General features: G+C 44.3%; 1 protein-coding gene and 1 long non-coding RNA gene across 2 annotated transcripts in view; one reads left to right on the forward strand and one right to left on the reverse strand.

Annotated features, from left to right (window-relative positions):
* SOX5 (SRY-box transcription factor 5) overlaps positions 1–20,005 on the reverse strand; it is a 599,951-nt gene extending 579,946 nt beyond the window's left edge. Inside the window, exon 1 of the mRNA XM_088528386.1 lies at positions 19,868–20,005. The gene's annotated coding sequence lies outside the window, so the exon portion shown is untranslated. The remainder of the gene's footprint in view (positions 1–19,867) is intronic.
* Positions 19,844–20,150, forward strand: LOC148594012 (uncharacterized). Its single transcript, XR_015913589.1, has 2 exons — positions 19,844–19,969; positions 20,075–20,150. It is a non-coding gene; the product is annotated as an uncharacterized LOC148594012 (long non-coding RNA).
* The last annotated feature ends 793 nt before the right edge of the window (positions 20,151–20,943 follow it).

Raw genomic sequence — 20,943 nt, forward strand, 5'->3', positions numbered from 1 at the left:
GAGGAAACAAGCAGTGACCGCTGAGGATTCAAGGGAGATGATAAGAAGTGCAGCACAGAATCACTCATCACCACCCTGCCTGCTAATCCATGTCCTAAGTGCTTCCTCTACACATCTCTTGAACACGACTGGGAACGGCGACTGCATCACTTCCCTGGGCAGCCTATTCCAAGGCTTCACCACTCTTGCCACGTAGAAACTTTTCTTAATATCGAACCTGAACCCAAGCGAAAGGGAAACCTGAGGCCTAGTCTCATACCCCCATATTGTTTTCCCACCATCAGTCACACATATCCAAGAGTGACACACACAAAAACAAAGTAAGGCAGAAAGGTAGATCTGCTTTAATGGACACAAGGCCGCAATGCTGAAAGACCCAATAATGCTCAATGTCAACACCGCTGCTGTCTCTACAATGATTACTCTTACTTCTTATTACTATAATCATAGACTAGGACTCCATTGGGCCATGTCTTACATAAAAGAGAAAAGAAATACTTTGCTTCTGTGCTTCAGACTTAAACATCAGGAATTGTCAACTGCTACGTAAGCAAAGGAAAAAAGTAACAGTGAAAGCATGCTGGCAAAGTATATTTCTATATTTTTAAACAAATTTATCATTTCAGTTGTGAAAAACTCGAAGAAAGAACTGGTCATCTCTTTCAAATAGAAAGGCAAGGAAATGTGTGTATCCCAGATGTTATTTAACCAAGACATCAGAAGCCACTTTCAAACCCAAGAATCAGATCCTTATACTTTGCTGAGGACACAGCAAAATCCTTCCTAACTCTCTGCTGTCTTTTCAGAACATGTATGTATGAATGTTACCTAAAGGTAAACTGGTAGAACTACTGGTAAAAATAAATTAGAAATAAACCTTTGTCTTTTCAACTCATTTCATACCAGCTCTTTGCTTCCTGACCATACTTTCCCACACATTCACCTATGTTAAACCTATGATGAGGGGAAAAAAGATCATTTCAATCTGCTTTTATATTGAGGCTTATTTTAAACATTTTGACAAACTTTTGGTTTTCATCAGATGCAGTAACATTTAAAAAAAGTTTTATGCAAAATCACTTGATAATTTCTGTTATCCTTCAGCATTGTGGATATTTGGGCACAAGAACCTACTTTTGCCCATTGCAAGCTAAGCTGCTGAGGCACGGACATCAGCAATACCCCACAGCTTTTTGTGTTAGAAGGGGAGAAAGTCTGTAGAACCTTCTAACACCCTTCTGAAGAAAGAAAAAAAAAAAACAAACTCTTGCATTCTCTATGTCTTCCTAAAGACACCTAAGGGCTGCTTCCCTGCAAAAACACACCTGCAAAAGATGCCATATGATCCTGGACTTTGCCCCTGATTGAGATCTGGCCTTCTTCCTTAATAACAGTCAATAAAGTTGGGTAAAACTTGCACTGCTTTTTCCCTGTGTTCCTTTTTCTTTTTTTTTTCCTCTTTTCTTTCCCCTCTTGTTTTCTAGTCAGTTCTTTTCCAAACAGGAAGAAATTGGAGGGGGAAAAAAAAAATCTTTTAACAGATTCTGCACATAGATGATAATTCTCGTACCTCCCTGACTTCACTCTACTGCAATTTGGACCCAGAGGAAATCTAGTTTTCTCAGAACGGCCTTTCCAAAAGTTTTGTTCTCTAGCCACAGTGACAAGAGTCTAAAGGTGCCAATATAAATAGCCAGGTAAGAGAGTGAATTTTAAGGAGTACTATTTCTTCTATTTCTGTGCCACAGATGAGGAAACCAAGGCAGAAATCTGTGAAAGAAGTTGCCTGGGCCATTCAATGGACCAGTGGCAATGCTGGGATCAGCCCAATCCCCAGGATGCAATGGCAGCTGAGGGAGAGAGAAGAGAGAAGAGCTTCAACACTTCAGATGACAGGAGGAGAATTAATTTTCGGATGTGGTGTTTTGTTGACTCTTTTGTCTTGTCATGTACAGCAGAAATAATGTTCATAGGATTAAACGCACAGCAAACGGCTCTTATGATTATTAAACATCTAAGCTTCAATTCAATGTTTCATCACCTGCCAACCTCCCACATCAAAAATGATTTTTATATGTATTTGAAACAAAAAGATTACAAAATATCAAATCAGAACTAAAGAACAAACCCTTAAACATATTAGAAAAGTACATTTAGGATGACACTGAAGCTAAAAAGAGGAAAAAACCTGTCCATTCCCCATATGCAATAATTAATTTTCATCAAGGTCCCTATTATGCATTAGTTTTTATGGAGTAATAAAATACAACCACACGCTATTGTTTAAACACATTTGCTGCATATTCCATAACAGTAAATGTTGGAAATGTGTGTAAAGAACAATACAAAAAAACACACTAAATGTATTCTATATTATGGATCCATAATACAGAATGCAAATGATTCTGACTAAGCATTCACAGGAGACAGTCTTTAGGGTGCATGCTGTGAATGTATATTATGAATAATGCATAAAACTTGGCTAAATCTTAATGAGTCCATTGACATCCTATGGGGTCCACAGGAGCCTCAGATCCCAAAGCATGTCAGTGGCACATTACTCTCCTCCCCCCTTCATTTAAAAACAATATTTTGTTAAAACAAAGGAAATTAAAATATGAAAGAAAAAAAAATCTCTCTGCTCTGCTCTAACTCCCATATGATGGCAAATTCAGACACAGACTGGAACTCTGACTTCCTTCATCTTGTTGTGTCTAGATGTTCCACGCTGAACCAATGACATTTGACACATGACATTTCTGTAATGTTACATCAGGTTTGGGACATGATTTACTTCTTTTTCCCAAACTATGTACTACAGAGAGGCTTCACTGCACACACAGAATGAGGATCAGCCTCTCTATAATATTTTGTCTCCATTCCTCTTTCCTAATACCCTCTAAGTGGAAGAATTAATGTAAAAGGAAACCACAGAATACATGGGGAGAGAAAACAAACAAACAAACAGCATGTACAGTTTACTCGTTTGTAAGAGCTATTCCCAAAGAAATACGTATCTGAAGGATAACTGGCAATAGGTACAATCAAACAATCAAATCGTGTGGATGAAGAATCTGATGAAATAGAAACACCCAATATTTAGAGCTTACGTGCAGAGAAAGATGTAAGGACAAATTTCCAGCTCTTGAGTGAAAAACTGAAAGGCTGTACCATTCTATTTGAGCATACAAGTATACCATATTCACTAGGAAAAAAAAGTGTTGGCATCAAGCCCCGACTTCGCTTAGAAGTGTGAAGATAGTTTTTGGGTGTCACGCATTTGGAAATAAATTAGTAGATTTTGCCTGTAGTATAAATATGAAGAAAATAACAGATTAAGTTCTTGTTTATTTAGGGCTATAAGTCTCCAAAACTGTACAAATGGTAATTAATTAGTTCTTGCAACACCCATGCATGACGATTGGGCTGTATAAGCATCTTTAAACACATGAAAACTGACAAACAAAAGGTCGAACAACTCACCAAAACGCCCGAGCGCTGCAGCACTGGGAAAGGGCCTAGAGCTGCCGCTCTCCACAGTCGGTGCCAGGCGCTCCACAAGCCGGTGGAGGTGGCCAGTGCCCCACTGCATAAGGACCATGTTTGTGTTCAGTCACTGAGGGTCCAGGTCAATACAAGCCCGCATGGGCAGCGCTGGTATCAACCTCCTGCAGCCTCCTCTGCCTTCCGCACCCCCGTGCGTGTGGGTGTGCGCACACTTCTGTGTACATACCCAAGGACTTCCAACAGGGATGGGCTAGTGGCCGGTCAGCCAGCCCACTGAGGCAGCATCCAGAACTGTCTCACAGGCAAAACAGGAGTTTTGTCCCCTCCACAGCAGACCATCCTGCTCCCTACCATTGGATGATGTGTGGAAAGCTCTCTACCCATATGCATTGCCATGGGTTTGCGGGCCAGGGGAGCTCTTTGGACCCGGTCCATATTTCAGCACGTGAATTTGATAAACCGAAATAACCAGGAGGGCCAAGAACTCTTTCTCTCTGAGGACTGGGCAAGGAAGACAGTTCCCTAGGAGGAGCCACTAGGGAAGACAGAGGGGGGCTTGTGGCCCATGGGCTGAACAGCACAGGGGCTGCCACAAAAGGGATCCTCCACCCCTGAGGGAAACTCCATGGGCAGAAGGAGCAGGGCAGCTTTGGGAGTAGTTCTGCCATGTAACAAAATTTTGCTCAAAAAAAGGCAGGAAAAAATACCAGCTGCGAGGAAATTCTGGAAGACAAGCACTTCTTTGGTTTTGTTACAATCTTTCTTCTCCTGCCACATGTGTTTCCAGCAAAAAAAAATCAATACCAGAGAGAAAAAAAAAAATGTACTTGGGTGTTCAGCAAGCATTGCTGATTTTCAGAATTTTTTCTCTTAAATTCCAGTTTTTGTTTTTCTTGTTTCTACTTCTCACAGGGAATTTTGTGTGTGTATGTGTGTGCATGTGTGAGAATATCCAACATTCTGTATCAAAGTAATGGGTGAAGGCACTTTAGCTGGGTCTACAGGTAAATCTGGCAGGAAATGTGTACAGATAAAGCAAAGGTGCCTATACATCAATATACCAATCTTTGAATGGACTTACCTGTCTTTAGGAATACATGCACATCATCTCATCTTGCTGCATTAGGGTAGTCTTTGCCTTTAATGGCACGTGATGTTTTTGTGCAGTGAGAACACCTGATTTTTCTAAATCTGCCTAATCCGATCTAAACCTAAATCGTTTTTTTTTTTCTTCTTTTTTTTTTTCTTTTTTTTTTTTCTTTTTTTTTTCTTTTCTTTTCTTTTCCCCCCGCCCCTGCCCTGGGTACTGGTTAAGTTTGCCCCTTATATGCAGATATAGATCCATATGGAGAGATAAACAGCAAGAGGGAGATACTCTAGAAGGGAGCAAAGGTCAAGGTTTCCCAGGAAAAACACTGCCAAACTCCTTTACCTTTGCAGCCCATCCTGCTAGAGAGCAGCAATCGTTTCCTGGTCTCCTCACCCCTCCCAGGCACCCGGAGAATATCAGGGAACGGAGGCTCTCGGTAGCACTTTCCTTCTCAGCAGGAAGCTCAAGCGTTTGTGATATCCATTTTGATACAAAACCTAAATTAGGCCTCTGGAAATAGGTAATGCATAAAAAGAAGCATTTTTGTGCCACAAGATTATTATTATAGGTTACTGTTAACCCTTGGGAGATGGAGGTGAGTCCTGCAGCTCCCTACTGGGTTGAATATTTCCTAAGAAACCACAGGCGCTACCTAAGCAGATATTTCAGGTGTGCTTCGTATAAAGAGAGTGATCCCGTTGACCTGTCATATTCTGATAGCTAGTGTAAGCGTAAAAGCATTGCCAGTTAAACAGAAGGGACCAGCACAGCACACACGTGCTGCGACCCTCTTGTGCTAGGGTAAGATTTTAACGGGCCTGGATACAAGGAAAACTGTAGCATTGCTAGTGCTGAACTCCAGCGGAAAATCAGCAGGATGCTTGAGAACCACACAAACAGCACTCTGCCTCTTGGCTCCCCCAGATTCTCCTCTACTGCAAATTTTACTCTGGGTCTCGTTCTAGCAGAGCCAAGTATGTTTTTCTAAAAGGTAAAAACCTGAAACCTACAAACAAACTGCAGTTTGAAAGTTATCTGTCACCGTGAGTGAAAGCACCAGGGCTGAAAGTTTGACTGATTTATCCCGGCTTCATGATTTTGAACCACAGGTACACAAATCACACAGACTTTTTTTGCAGAACTGTCATTATCCCTTAAGATGGAAGATCTGCTCCATAATTCGGATCCAGCACTGCGTTGCACTCAAGCTACGCCACCTCCCGTCGCGGTGCACGTTGGCCCGGCATTGCTCAGTGCTCCACTTACTTCCTTAGCAAAGCGAATGATACCGCAAATTCAATCTGTCACCTGCCTGCACCATTCGAGTTCAGCTTAAAGTAAGCACTTCTTTTTCCTTCAAACATGCCGACATCAAAGGGCTAAAAGCTGTGTTCCTAAACGCAAAACCAGCTGCACAACAGTAACTTTTCCCTAAATTTAAATAAGTATTTAATACAGTATGGTAGCAGCTTGTAAGGTCTGAGAAGAATGAAACCTCATCATAACCTGGGAAACAAACTAGATCTCAGAGCCTCACACATCCTCATGTTTAAATCCTCGTGTATTGAATACCTGCAGGAGAACGAAGGAGAGGCATTCCAGTAACCTTACATACTGTAGAATTAGACTGGGATTCTCCTGATAAATTTTAAACTTTATAGCACTGTCACTCAAAGAGCCACTTACTAAACAACCACTGCAGAGAAACACAGGAGCTCCATGAAAGTCATATCATTCAGCAGACACAGCACTGATGACCTATACATGTATATGTCTATATATATATACTTATATATATATATAAACCTATGTGGGCAACCATTGCCATGAACATCCTCGCACCAACAGCGCAGTCACGAGCTACATCTCAAGCAGGAACGAGGAGTTTTTGCACTGGCCTGGAGATTTGCCTACTGTCATAAAGAGGAACAGAGAAGAAAAGAAAGCAGAAGCCCCAACTGCTACTTCTCAGCCCTCGACCAGTAGGTTTGGCACTGCTTTTCCTAGACAGCCTTCATTGCTTTTAGCTGTTCTGACATCTGCGTGTTGCATTTGCTGTGTTGTGCAAGCATGAGCATTTCCTAAGAGATAAACAGAGATCACCAAGCTCCCAAAGCCCCACACAAACAGAATCCCTACGCCAGTCCCCCTAGGTAGCTCAGTCCTTTTCCTTCACAGATTTAAAGGGAACTCTGTAAGATATGAAGGAAGAAAGAGGAAATCATTCTCATAAAGGAATGGGAAGAAAAAATCTCCCTCGCTCTCAGAAGTATTTGTTTTTTAAACCAGCTATTTGAATCATTCCTGCTTAGACAGACCCATTTCTTCAGCAATGGAAAAGCAATACATTGTCATTTGATCCCCCAAAACATTTTGTAATTTCATGTGAGCAGGCTCCTCACTGGGCTCTTTGACAAAAGTTTGCCCACATGCCTTTTAAAGTACATACCTGATTTTGCCTTTGTCTGCCCGGTTCCTTTCGCAGCTGCATTCCCACGAAAATGTTTCTATACCCACTTCCCCCGGTCGTTTCTATAGTCTGCTCAGAAGCGGATTCATTGCTGCTTTTTCTGCGGTTACATTTCTTCCTCAATTGATGCTTCTTTTTATTTATTCTGAAGTTTCCAATGTAAAACAAACAGGAATACCACCTTTCTAAAATTACTACTATCCCACTGTCCTCCGATGTAACATTAACAAGAGGCAATATGCTCTAAAGCTATGAAGCATATACTGCCCTAAATTACATTGCAGTTGCTGCCCTGAGCTCACACGTTTTTGAATAGGAAGGCTCCCAGGGATCTCTCTCTCTCCGCTCTGACTGCATTTACGGCTTTAAAATATTTTTAACCCAGACACTGAAGTGCCAGCCTAGCAGCCCTTCATGCTAATCCTAGCCTGGGTGGCTGTTCTTAAGGGAAAGCATTCAAAAATTGTAGCAGTGCATCAACTTTGACCCTTTTCACTTAAAACATGAGACTTTTTTTTAAAGGGAAAAAAAATTAGATTCCAGAGGGAATCACTGAACTCTGACCTGCTTAAAATTAGTTTTGTTTTAGTGCCTGCGTGGTGACTCAACAGGCCAATTTTCCAGACACTTAAGACTTTTCTGCTCCTGAAGATTCCAGTTCAAGCCCTGGACTCTGCTTGCCGGGGTCGGACCAGAACACTTTGTTCCATGGCTCCAAGCAGTGAATTCCCAGATCGCCGTACCCTTGCCAGATGCTGGCATGCTTGGTAGTAAGGAGGGCTGCAACCAAGCTAATTATATTTTTTTCTCATCTGTGCAGAGTTTTGCTTGCAATACATACGTTAGACTGAAAAGAATTTCCCTTCAAAATTCAGCAGTCGAGAAATGTTTATATGGCTCTGATAAACATTTCATGATAAGCTGGATTCTTGCGGGGGGAGGAGGGGGGGATGTGTACTTTGGTCTTAACAGTGCAGCAAATAATTCTCAAATAGGGTCTGGCTGAGCGTATCCGTCTCACTGAGAGTAACTGATTTGATTTTTTTAAATCTGTCACAAGCATTACAAACACTAAGTGAGTCACCATAAACTCCTATGCTGCAAAAAATAGCATCTCAACGCTTCATTTGCTCTTCAACAGGACTTCAAGTATGGTGCCTGGTATCAAAAAAGCCTTGTCACTTAACAAATTAAAAAAAATCGCTAGGAAATGAAGCCCTGGCACAGCCTTGCACCAGTTTATTCCTGGTGGAAAGTTATCACTGCCCGGCAAAGTAAAGCTCATCTAAAACAACAACCGCTCTTAATCTGTTATTCTACTTAGCGCTATCATTAATGCTATAGCAAAATAAAAAAGAGGTTAAGAAACTTTCTTTGGCCACCAGGCAATAGAGCCAAACCCAGAAACAGAACGTAGGTGCTGGTCCATATTAAATGGCATCTGTTACATTTCCATTCCTTGCTCTCAGAAAGGAAAAGCTCTGCCAACATCTATAATCACTTATTTGACAGCTGCTAACCCAACGAACACGAAGGCAATTTATACGCAATGCCCTAGTCTTTCTGAACATGATCGTGCACGAGCACAGCACTAATATTTGGTCCATTATCATTTGGGGCTTTTCTTAGTAAGAATGCAGCTTTCTTCCTTTTTCAGAAAGAAAACAAGCCACCAAAAGACAGAGCTGTAACACACAGTCATCAATATGCTGTTCTTATGAACACAAAGTATGTAAAACAGTAATAACACAAACAATGATACATACTCTTCTGTATCAACAAAATGACTATCTTTTGCCCCAAAAAACCCCTTCTTTCAACCTACACAAGAACCCTCCCAAGACAGACGGTCCCCAGACAGGCCCTTACACCCCAAAAGATGCCAGCCAAGGGAAGGAAACTCCTGACAAAAAATGACACTGTTTGCTGAGCATCCCCCAGCTGAAGATCTGCAGCCTCTCGTGACCAAGCCTGCTGCAGGACCTCCAAAATTTCCAAGCAGGCTAAAAGCTGTGAAGCCGCTTCGCTAAAAGCCAACCCGCAGACCCATGCTAGAGAGCAGTGCCTGACGCGACAGGCGTTCGATCGCGAGCAGGACAGAAGCAGTGCTGGCTGCTCCGGGACGGTGCCCCTGGCTGAGGGAGCCTCCTGAAGCACCACTGGAGCATTCCCAGCCCCAAGCCTGTCGCGGGACAGACGTCGCGCTCATGAAATATCCCTGCGCCCCCTCGCAGAAGCATCTTAGGTCTGAAACAACGCGAGCTAACTAGGTTAACCACCACTTGGAAAATGCACGCTGTTTTGGATAGAGCTTTCTGGATACAATGGAGAAGGTGAAGGCGGCTTTCTTCACCTCCTACACAGCCTGGGCTTCGCTCCGCGAAAAAATCTTGAACCGCAGTCAGACTCGATGTCAGACTTTTGCCAGCTGAGCTCCCTCTCGCTTCCTCGGTTTCAGGTCATCTGAATACCCTGACAACCTGCGAGGATAAATCAAGCACAGAAGGTGTTCAGGAACTAACCTCACACGTCAGGTGTTTCTACGAAACCTGGGTGAAAAGCACCCCAAATTCCAAACCCACAACAAATGTATCACCCCAACTGAAAATGATGGGACTTAAAATACAGCCCCAATGATTTCATTAAAAAAATGGAATGAGACACAGTAAACCCGGGAAGAATTAATACACTGTTATTTTTCCCTCTGGAAGATGGATAGGTTGCACGTGGCTTCCACTCGCCCAGGCCTACTCCAGTAGCGCTCTCCTCTCTGGTGGCAGCTCTGATCTGAAGCTGCCAGGCAGCAACACGTTGATACCAGCAATCCCTCGTCACAAGGCTGGGAAGGAGCACTGGCATCTTCTAGCCAGGCCTCCTGCTTGACACACGTCCCGGCACCTCACCCAGGAATTCCTGCACTGCGCCCGTGACTTCTGTTACGGTATAAATCAGCAGCCAGGAACCCCCACAAAGTGGAGCAACAACCCTGGAATAGCAGCACTAGTCCTTACCTTGCACCGAGAGTGTTTGTAACTGAATACGGCTTTGTTTCCAGTCTGCCGGGCCGCTCTCAGTCAGATTCGCATGAAAACAGTTCAGGGCTTGGGTATCAGCAGCCAGGTGATGATATTTGTGGCAAGCTAACATCGCACATGACACATGGCTCTGTAACCGGATAAAACACACCGTATTGTTATTCAAAAATTACTCATTTCAAATAGTGCTCAAGCGCTCATGTTGACTGATAATTTTTTATAAAATAATTTACACTGGCTCTTTCATCTGTCTCCACACTAGCAAAAATAAAGCTCCAATTTGGGAGAGGACTTGGAGCAGGTGCCAAATTTGAAGCACAGAAGGAGGCCCGTTGGCTACAGTCGGACTCAAGCGCTTCAAGTCAGGCACATTCATAACTATGTCAGGGCCAAAATCCCCAAACAGCCATAAAAATGCATCCAAGGCCTGTGCTTTGCTTCTGGAAACTTTGTTCTCACTTTACATATAGTCAAAACCTGACAAGAGCTCACTGTCGGATTATGCAGGAAATCTGCAAGTTTCACCAAGGTGTGATCTGAGGCTTTTTCACACATTATTGTATCATGCCGCGCCAGAACACTAACGTATGCACAGTTCTAAAATAGGCTGCATTATTACAGCACCGCGCTGAGAACGGTGCTGAAAATCCAACAAGCAGCCTCCGGAGGTTTGCTCCTCAGCCGCTTGCAAACCGATAAAGGGTCACGATTGCCTTTCTTACCAAGCAGAAAAAAAGAATAATAAAGGGAACAAAATAAAACACTCGGTGTTCCAAAGACTCTCCCCTCCATTTTCTCCCTCTCCTCAATGAAACTGTCAATTGTCAAATTTGTCTGTGGTCACGTTGCAGTGGGAGAATGGGATTTAATAACGTTTAACTGACTTGCTATCAAGAAGGAAACATATTTTTTCTTCTCTCAAATTTGAAACCGACACTTTCCCTTTTTTTTTTTTTGTTGGCCTACTTTCTTTTAAGTTGCTTTTCAATTATTTATGAAAATGCAATAATGCATTACTTTGCTGTGCAAATGTTTAGAAGGAGATAGTGTCTTTCAAATGAAAAAAAAAACATACATGGGTATACAGGGGTTTATTCAGAAGCAGGTGATAGTCAAAAACAAACAAACAAAAAAAAATACTTTCACTTCCCCCTCAGCCCCCCCATTTTCTTTAAACTGTACACCTGATTTAAAAAAAGAAAATTGTGCATAGCTCCACAAAACCCCCCACTTGTTCCTCACCAAAGCGGGAGAGGGAAATGGAGCTGTGGCAAACAAACAAAATCTCTAAATGGCAAGCATTATAAGAGGCTGTTAAGACATTGACAATTCTCCACAGTTCTGCAATAGCAAGAGGGCAAAATTTTACCCCATCAAAACCAGGGACATCAAGAGCCAAACTCCCAAGGCTCTCTCCCACTTTTTTTAAAGGTGCCTTTTGAGACAGCCGGTTTTTGGACACAGCTGTAAGTCCAAGGCCATAGAAGGGCAGCGAACAGCGAGTGCTGAGCGTATCCGTGCTGCTGTGGCAATGCCACACAGGTGGACGCCCGCGCGGATGCCGCTTCGGACAGCTCCCCACATCACGGTGTCAGCGTGGAGAGACATCGCAAAGTCTGCCCACGTGGTAGCAGGTGAGAGACTAGGCCCATCACGGTCATCTCTCACTTCCACATGGTCTAACTTTGCGCTAGCGAGAAGTCTTCCCCGTTATGATCATGGTGAGAAGGAAGCTCTTGCTCTACAGCATTCTCTCAAGGATCCTCCCTCTTGCTATCAACGGAGGAAACCTAGAAGGAGCAGCTTTACCAGGTTTCAACCAGCCTTGGGGAGTACCCTATAAACAAAGATCCCGTATACATTCACATTCTCGACGAAAACAGAAAACATTACTAAATGCACATGGAGAGGTTTACCAGCAACTGAAATATAACTCGCAAGAGGGAAAGGCAACACACCAAACCAAACCACAAGCCACCCAGGCAGGCCGCGGGACCACGATGAGCCTGCAGACCCAGCTCAACATGACCACAGTCACCCTGTCCTCCTGCCAGCCTCAGGCCCCACGACTGCGGAGGAACGGCCTGGATTCTGTGAAAACTGGCAAGAGAAGCCAATCTCTGCCAGGTTTAACTGCCCACAACACCATTCCTTAGAGCCTTAAATTCTGCAGGGTCCGGAGCTCCTGCAAGGTATCTCTACTGCACACGAACACGCCAGCTTTCAAAACATATGAAGAAGACCTATGTTCACAGGTAACTTGGGAGCCACGTTTTTCTCTCTCTTTTGTAAGAGCAGCTTGAGTGCCTAAATCACCTTGAAGGTCAACAGGGCACTGTCAAAGCTCCTTTCAAAAGCAGACCTGGCTGCCCTGAAACCTCACTGCTTCCAAACACAACCCAGCCCTCATGCATTCACATTTTGCTTAAACAAAAAGGACTAAATCATGTTCCTGAAGTTAAGCTTATACTTGCATATTGTTCTTAATTACGGCCATAGAACACATGGCTGCAACTTGCAAGTTGTATTCAGAGTGTATTTGTAAATGGGTAATTTATAACTAGTGATGAAGACACAGAAACATTTTTAAGCACCTCCTTAAGCTTAGAAAGAGCAAAACATCTTGTGATAAAAATAATTGGATCAAGCTGTATGGTTTTACAGGTATTTTCCTTGTTTTTAAATATAAAAAAGCAGAATTTAAAATTAAGCACAGCAGGAAAAAAAACTTGTATGAATTTCTAAAACTTTATAGCTTGTGCTGCAGTATTTTTCCCTAAAGCTTCTTACTGCTACTCTTTATGCTGGGTTTGTGTGTGTTATAGAGGTGCTTAAGTATGGAAATGCTGCTGATATTCATGCTATTTCACCCAAATTGGAGCACCTTTTCCTCTACCTCATAAAAATCATATATATTTGCTGTCTTCTAAGGACAATGTACGTAAAGGGAGAGGCTGCTCTGTTGAAAGTTTATGATGGGGCGAGGCAGGAAGCATGCAAGTAATTTAAAGTTCCCAAATGTGTGTTTTGAACATATTACTACTCTACTATATGCATTTTTACCAAGTAGCATCCCCAAGAAGTTAGTTATAGGGAATTTGAGCCCAAACGTGTGAGGAATCTGACTTTCCTTCTCATCCTGAGAGGTGCTGCTTACAGAACATATTCCAGGTCACCCTGGTGATACGCTGCACAAAACTGTACAGAGCTGTTCCTCTGCTACAAGTTGCTGGCAAAGGGAGGCCTTCAGTTTCCAAAACTGTCAACTGCCTTTCAGAAACACCAAATTCACACGTACATATTTGTACATATTCATCAGCATTTACTCATGTGTAATCTCTCATGGGAATTAATATTATTCCCCTACAACTGCAAAACTTCCACCCTTCCATCCAAATGATACTTACCTAGGGCAACTCTGTGTGTAGAACTGCCTCATTACATATATTTCAGGTTTCAATTGGAAACTAAATAGTTACAGAAGTGACAACAACCTCAGTAATTTTTATTCCCGCTCTCTTTCTGGCTATGGGCAGAATGCATAAAACCAATTCAGCAACAGGTTTCAATGGGAACTAAAAAGCTCATGTGTGGATACTGAATGAGTAATCTATGCATGACTTGCAAACCTGAACTAATTAATTGTCCTAAATTTGTTAATCTATCTCAACCATAAAATACTTAACGCACCATGGTGCCTCTATAAAAATGCTCATTCTCATGTATCAGAACAATTATTTTATTTTTCTCAGAATCAAGCTGTCCTACTTCACATACAACTACAAACATAAAGTCAATCCCAAGCACAGATGAGAACTCAGTATCTGATACCGAACACGCTGTTCTCCCAGACTTGAATTAGTAAAGCAGAATATTGCATTAACACATTCACTTTTCTGTGGCTACACAGACTTCTCATATATTTTACATACCCTTCAAGAGCAGATACATTCAGTTCATTACTAAATGGAAGTGAAATAGATATGTACACTTCATTGCTTCTTATTATTTATGCATCTGCCTATATTCTGGCATAAAAAGCATCATCTTCACTACCCCAGCATAAGCCAAAATCTCATTTCAGTGAAAGCATACCTGCAGTTTACTCTGTGTACACGTAAGGAAAGCATATGAAAGACAAGTGACTTTGCCTGGGAACCTTAATGTCCCAAGGTTCTTTCCAGAGCAGAGGAAGTGGAAAAGACTCCACCAGAGTGTGATCTGGTATATAAATCACTGTTAAAGAAAAGGTATTTTCTCCACATCTTAAAAAATTTGTTAATATGGAAGTTAACAACCGCCTTTATTTCAAAAATGCTCTGAAGTCACTTGAAAACCATTCATTTTCTTCTCTAATTTCTGATTTTTTCTTGGTATAAATCTGCTCATTGGGACTAATCTCCTCCTAGAAGGTCAGTTGCAGCATTAGAAATGGCGCTCCCACCTCAGAAAGGCAACTCTTCCATCCACTGACCATAGACACTGACTTAGCCAGATAATTCCTCTTTTTTTTTTTTTTTTCCTCTAAACAGACTGTAAAATTAACTTTTAGACCTGTATTAAGTAAATATTTAATTGGCTACCTGAGGATTACAACTGTGTCCCCCAAGCTCTTATTTATATTGAAAACCTACTCATATATAAAGATGTTCTAACAGTGTAGAACAGAGTCTCCACAACCCTAGTTTAGAAACTGAACCAGTTTAATTAAATATGTTTCTTTAAACTGACTTTTACAAGACACAGCATGGCACTCTTAATCAAATTTAGACTTGTTCTATTCATATACCCCCTACAGAAACCAAAGATCCTGCAACCCATATTTACACCTATTTCAGAGCCAGCTCAAGGCTTCCAAGCAGCACAAGCAAAGATGAATTCTGTCCCCTTCTCAAAGGTGTGGCCAAGGTAACTTTGCAGGGCAAGATGGAGCTGTTATTACCCTGGTACAAGGAGGTGGATTTGCTCCATTCTGCCAATTCTTCAATTATTGAGGCTTTTTGGTAGCCTAGCCAACTCCCCACCCTTCCCATGCCAAAGGGTGAAACCTGTTTTTAAATTAAATTAATTAAAATTACTGCCACTAAGAACAAGACCTTAAAGACACATTTACTACCGGTCCAGTACCTCTGAAGTATCTTCCTACAGTTGGCAGGTTAAGGCTGTCCCTTATACAGCAAATCAAAACCTACCAAACAAGCCACTGGTTTCCCAAGATCCTACAGACCCATTTAACGTAAAACAGGGACCACCCTGCCAGGGTCCAGGAGATTTCAAATTCAAACTACAGGATATGATTTTATTGGGATTGTATTTCACAAAACTCTGCTCCTTGCACAAGGTATAAAATGTTGTCGAATTCCATGAGATATTTAAGTCTTTTCAATTTCTCTAAGATGCTCACAAACAAAACATTTAGCAGACTAACATGGTACTATACAGTATAGACCTCTCCTTGTATTTTGACTTAGGTCCATTCAAGGGACCAAGTACACCTACATGACACATAATTTTACATACTGTATGATTTTTTACTTCAAGAGATTTTGCAGAATTGAAGAACATTATCCCTATAGAACAACTTTGACCCACAGTTTCAGACAATTTACTTCCTTGAAATATAGGTAAATACTCTGTTCCTTAAACAAAAGGACACAGAATACACTCTTATACACAAAAAATATGCTTTTGCTTTGTCATCGGGATTTCTTTTTATTTGAGAAGACAACAGGAAGTGGGAAAGAAAAAGACTTTTGTTAAAGGACAATTCACTGAAGGGTCTTTTAGACAGCAATTGTCAGCACTGCTCAGGGCCAATGGATCAAATTTACCTCTAAGAAGTGCTGAGGGTTGTGCGAGTCCTCACAGTGGGAGCTGGCACTCTGGACCACTCAAGTTCAATTTTTGGTGTCACCATCGGCTTTAGGAGCTGGAATCTTGGTGAGCAGAGATTTCCTCAGTATTTGATGCACTAGGTAAAGTGGCAGTCTTAAAATCACCTGCCTCCCAAGCAGCTAGGAAGCCAGCAGGAGGTTACTAGAAAGAAAAAGTAATTGTCCTTTGTGCCTCTGAAAATAGCCAGTATTAATGGATCCTCTTGTGGATTACTAGGGTCTCAATCTACGTTTGCAGCTCAAAGAAAAAAGACAGAGGCTGAAGAAGAGAGAAAATAAAGCTGTCAGAAATATTAGAGGAGACTCTCCTTCAAGCTGTCAAGAAACATATGGTCTCCTCATCCAGAAACGTGTGCACCATAAAGCACGTGTGCTCAGTGGGCAATAAAAACTTGCTCAGCCAACGCGCCGTACATATAGAGAACATAGTGTGCAGACGCCTGAGCACGTGTGTGCATGTGTCTTCTGGAAGAAATCCGAGCCACAGTGAAAGCACTGCAAGGATGACAACTTTGCACCTTCTCAAGATGTCCATCAGCAGAGCAAGCGACACGCAGACTTGAGCTGCTTTAACAGACTGTACGCAAACTGTACGCAACTGACTGAATGAAACTGCCTTTCCTGTAGCCCCCACTGTCCACAGAATGCCAATGGACATGCAGATCGATCGTATCAGAATTAGCAGTAGAACAGGAATCTAAGGTGTTGGTCTTGGCCTGAATCTTCTTCCTTGTTACTAAAATTCACAAAGAGAAACATATTTGGATTCAAACTCCCCGCGTCCTACAGTTTGGTCATTAACCTGGAAGGGAGTTTTCTTGATGCACGCCTTGAAAAAGGCAGAAATCTCCCAAAAGCTTCCAGCACTTCAATGCCTCTGAACACGAGCTCCTTTTTATTTCAGGCTTAAACTAGCATGCTATTGAAACCAAATTTGGATCTGATATGCCACAATCACCTCGGATGCCTTGAAGAAAGGAAGAATGTAAAGAAAACGGAGATTATAAAAAGGAGCTTACAGGACAGGAGAGTTCGTAAACTTGACAAGGGCAGCTACCATAGCTGAGGGCCCTGGTGCCCACTTGCTTGTAAGCAGCCCTCCCACGGCCTTCAGGGGCAGTTGAGCTGAGCCTGCGCAAGGAACGCGCCAGCGTTCTCATGTAGAGAGCGAGGGGGAGAGAAACCTTCTTTGCTAATAGGAGAAAAATTCTTATAATAATACTAATCTATTTATAATGGTCAAAAGATATGACAGCTCACAACAGCGTCACAGCAGTGCTTTGGCAATACTTGAACATACTGTTGTATTTTTAGAAGGACTGTTCATTTACTTTCTCCTAAATACTAGAATTCTTATTTTTCAACACACGTTCTATTTTTTGGCCTATCCGTATGTCAGCATCCCAGGATTTTGCATCGGGGTACGTATGAACCGCCAGCAGAGACAAAGCTCCCGTGTCCACGTTGTGTTACAGCGGCACTGCCAGAGGTGCCAAGTCTCCGTCTCTTCTGCTGCATGCAGTGAGTTAGCTACGCTATGTACAAACCTGCTTGGAACCTAGCAGTATATTTTTATGATAAGTAACAGAGAGCTGCTGTTTCTTAATCCTGAGCACTAAGGAACTATCTCACTGTAAACAATATATCTGACAGTTTAATGATATTGCTCAACCTAACTGGTTTTGGCAAGTAGCACGTAAGATAAAGGTGCAGCAATATGTATGTTTAAACACTTTTCTATTTTCTCAGCAGACAGACCGCAGAAATGTATCTTACCATTTCAGAATTCATTAGCAAACTGCCTACAAGCTTAACTGAAGAACAGCAAGCGCCCCGTAACTCCCACCTGCTGCTAAGAGATCATGACAACAGGACAATTACAGCCCTTAAGAACCTCTACAAGTCGAGCTCCAACGCATATAGACTAGATATATATGCTTCTATTTTCTTTCCAAAAAGCACATATTAGCTTACCACTTACAAAAACTTTTAGTGAGCTAAATTAGATACATGTGCACACACAGTAACCGAATTAACTTGAAACAGTCAATGCATCTCAAATGTCCATCTGTTTACGAAAGACACTTGCGGCTTTCAAGCCGTGCACTCCTTCTAACGTAACTCCCAACCCAAACAGTTTAAACTCAACCAGCAAGCTCTGTTGCAAGACTTCCACACATAATGGCCACGTGTTTTATCAGCTTCTCATGTTCAAATTATGTCCGAACAGACATGCCATCCATTCACAAAACACAACAAACTGATGTCAGCCTTTCCCTTTGCAGCTAGAGGAGCCTCATAAAACAAACTTGGCTATAACCTAGAGGTTATAGCTAACTAATACAAAAACTCTCCCTCTGCAATCCCAGTTTTATAGTTGTAAATAGTCTGATCTGCAAGCTGAAGAATCCGTTTCTGAGGCAATAATGCATTTTCTACCACTGGGAAGGATTAAGGGGATATAAAAGTAGCAGCAGATGCAGGACCCATTCTCAGGTAAGTTCCAGGTGATAAAATATTTTGATGAGGAGCAGTGATTTTAAATCTTTGCAGCTCATTGCAGCAAGGCTGTAGGCAGCTAGCTTTATTTAAACTGGGAGGAGGGAGAACAGGACACATTATCTCACGCTTTTACTGTGGGAATAAAACATCTTTTTTTAATTTGAGCGAAAGTTAATACCCCACTCTGTCAGGGAGGGAGCAAAATGCATCTTTATAGGAAAAAAAATCACTTCCTCTCTAATTTTAAGATCCTGTAAACTTTCCTTTCTCAGGAGTTAAGCCGCAGCGATGGCCACGAAAGCTACCTGTAACAGCGAGCAACACGAGACTCCCTAAGAAACCAGTTCTCATCAGACCCCGCGCTCCAGTCCTCCCGGGCACCCCTATGCTACTGCTGTTGCTGATGGTGATTGAAATGTTGAACGCCTCCAAATCTCCCACGTGCCTATTCCGCTGGCCTGCTGCTTTCAAAAAAAAAAAAAAAAAAAAAAAAAAAAAAAAAAAGCTAGAGGCCATTATTCATGAGCAGTAAGAAAACAAATCACTCTTAGACCTACTCCCCTCGCAGATTCCCACACTTATTACCCAAAATCCCACAGCTTTCTATTGGCGCTACCCTTGACCGAAGCGCAGGGGCAGGCAGCAATGCCATCCCCTGGGAAAAGCCGCTCACGTCCCCGCCGACGAGCGCCGCTTATTCTAGGCGCGTTAGAATAAAGTCCCTGAACTTTTCTGCAACGGCAGAGCCCGCTCCCAGCGCCGCGGCGAGGGCAGGGAAGGGAGAAGGGTGCAGGAGAGGGGCGAGCGCAGCCCGCCGGGCATTGACCTGGGAGAGGACTCGTCGCCTCCCTGACCTCTTCGCCTTTTATTTTTTGCCTTTTTTTTAATCTTCCTAAAGCAGCCGAAGGGAGGGAAGCGAGAGCCGCCCGGCAGCAACAAGCCCCTCGCACACATGTAAACAGCGCGCGCTGCCCGCCGCCGCCGCCGACCCGCCGCCCGGCCCGGCCCGGCCCGCCGCGCTGCCCCCCTCGCCCTCCCTCCGGCCCGCCCGCCCGTCCGTCGCATGTACGAGGCCATTACAATAATTTAAAGCTTCCTGTGTGCGCGCTCCGCCAGCATCCGCAGGGGCGAGCCATGGCCCGCGCAGCGCGGCGCGGTGCAGCCTCCCCGCGCTGCCCGCCCGCCGCGGGGAGGAGGGGGCGGGCCGCGCCGGGCCAAACTTTGGGAGGTGCGTGCGAGCCCCGCAGCGCCGGGCCGGGCCGGGCCGGGCCGGGCCGGGCCGGGGGTCCCGGCGCCTCCCCCGGCTGCGCGGGAGCCGCCGCCGCCCGCAGCGCGCGCCAAGTTACGGCGCTCCTGCCCGCGCACCTACCCGCTCGCTCTCATGGCTCCTCCGCGCGCGGGGCGCCAAGTGACACACGCGCTGCGCGGCGCTGGGGGAGCGGGAGCGGTGCGGGGAGGGACCTGGGGATGGGTATTTGGTTGATCTCTTCCTTTCTTTTTTTTTTTTCTTTCCTCTCCTTCCCTCTCTCTTTCCTCCCCCCCGCCTTCTTTTCTCTCTCTCTCTGTCTCTCTCAAGGACGAGGTGAAATCCCGTTGCTGGTCATGAGGCGGCTTCAGAGACAAACAACACAATGCGAGCGCAAATAACAAAAGGGAAAGAAAAAAAAAAAAAAGGGAGAAAGACACTGGGAACAATGGGGGAGGAGAGGCTCTCCGCGCGATGTCTGGCCACCTCAGACACCCTGGCCAGGAGGAGGAGGAGGAGGAAGGCGGCAGCGGGGAGGGGTGCCGGGAGTGCCCCTAGCACTTGGGGTCTTTCCCGATCCCCGTCGCTTCTCTCCCACCTCCTTCCCCCGCCGGCGCCCGCCGCCATCCCCACCCGCTCCGCAGCACGGCCGGACTGCCCGGGGCGCGACCGTTAGCGGCCGGTAACGGTCACCGCCGCCATCGCCTCCCTGAGGGACGGCAGGCGCTGCCCGCCACCCATGGGAGCGACCCGGGCAGGGACGAGGAGGACGGAGCCCTTCCCTCCTCTCGCCAACTTCTCCACCCAGCAGGAATTGTTGCTGCTCCCGGGAGGAATCATCTGAGGGTCCCCCCTGCCCTTCCCGAGGGGCTTCACCCCCGCTTCCCTCCCTTTGCAAACAGCCAGCGAACATCCCGCAGCTGCGTGGCCGCGGGAGCCTCCCGCGCCGCCCGCCGCTCTCAACTCGCGGCTCACGCGAAGCCGCCGCCGCAGAGCCTTTTTATGTTATTATCGTTAGTATTTCCCCGCCGCACTTTTCCTCAGCATTTCTTAATTCGCGCTGTGCGCGGCTGGATGCTCTTCCCCCCTGTCCCTCTCCCCACATATTTACTGTTAGGAACTGCTCGTAATGAAAACGAAAGCAAAACTGAAGGATTTTTTTTTTCCCTCCTTGTGGGGGGGTCTCCCTGGTCGCCGCT

This window comes from Tinamus guttatus, unplaced genomic scaffold (assembly GCF_059628265.1).
Source record: "Tinamus guttatus ecotype Peru unplaced genomic scaffold, ASM5962826v1 Tinamus_guttatus_pri_ptg000308l, whole genome shotgun sequence".
NCBI classification, from domain to species: domain Eukaryota; kingdom Metazoa; phylum Chordata; class Aves; order Tinamiformes; family Tinamidae; genus Tinamus; species Tinamus guttatus.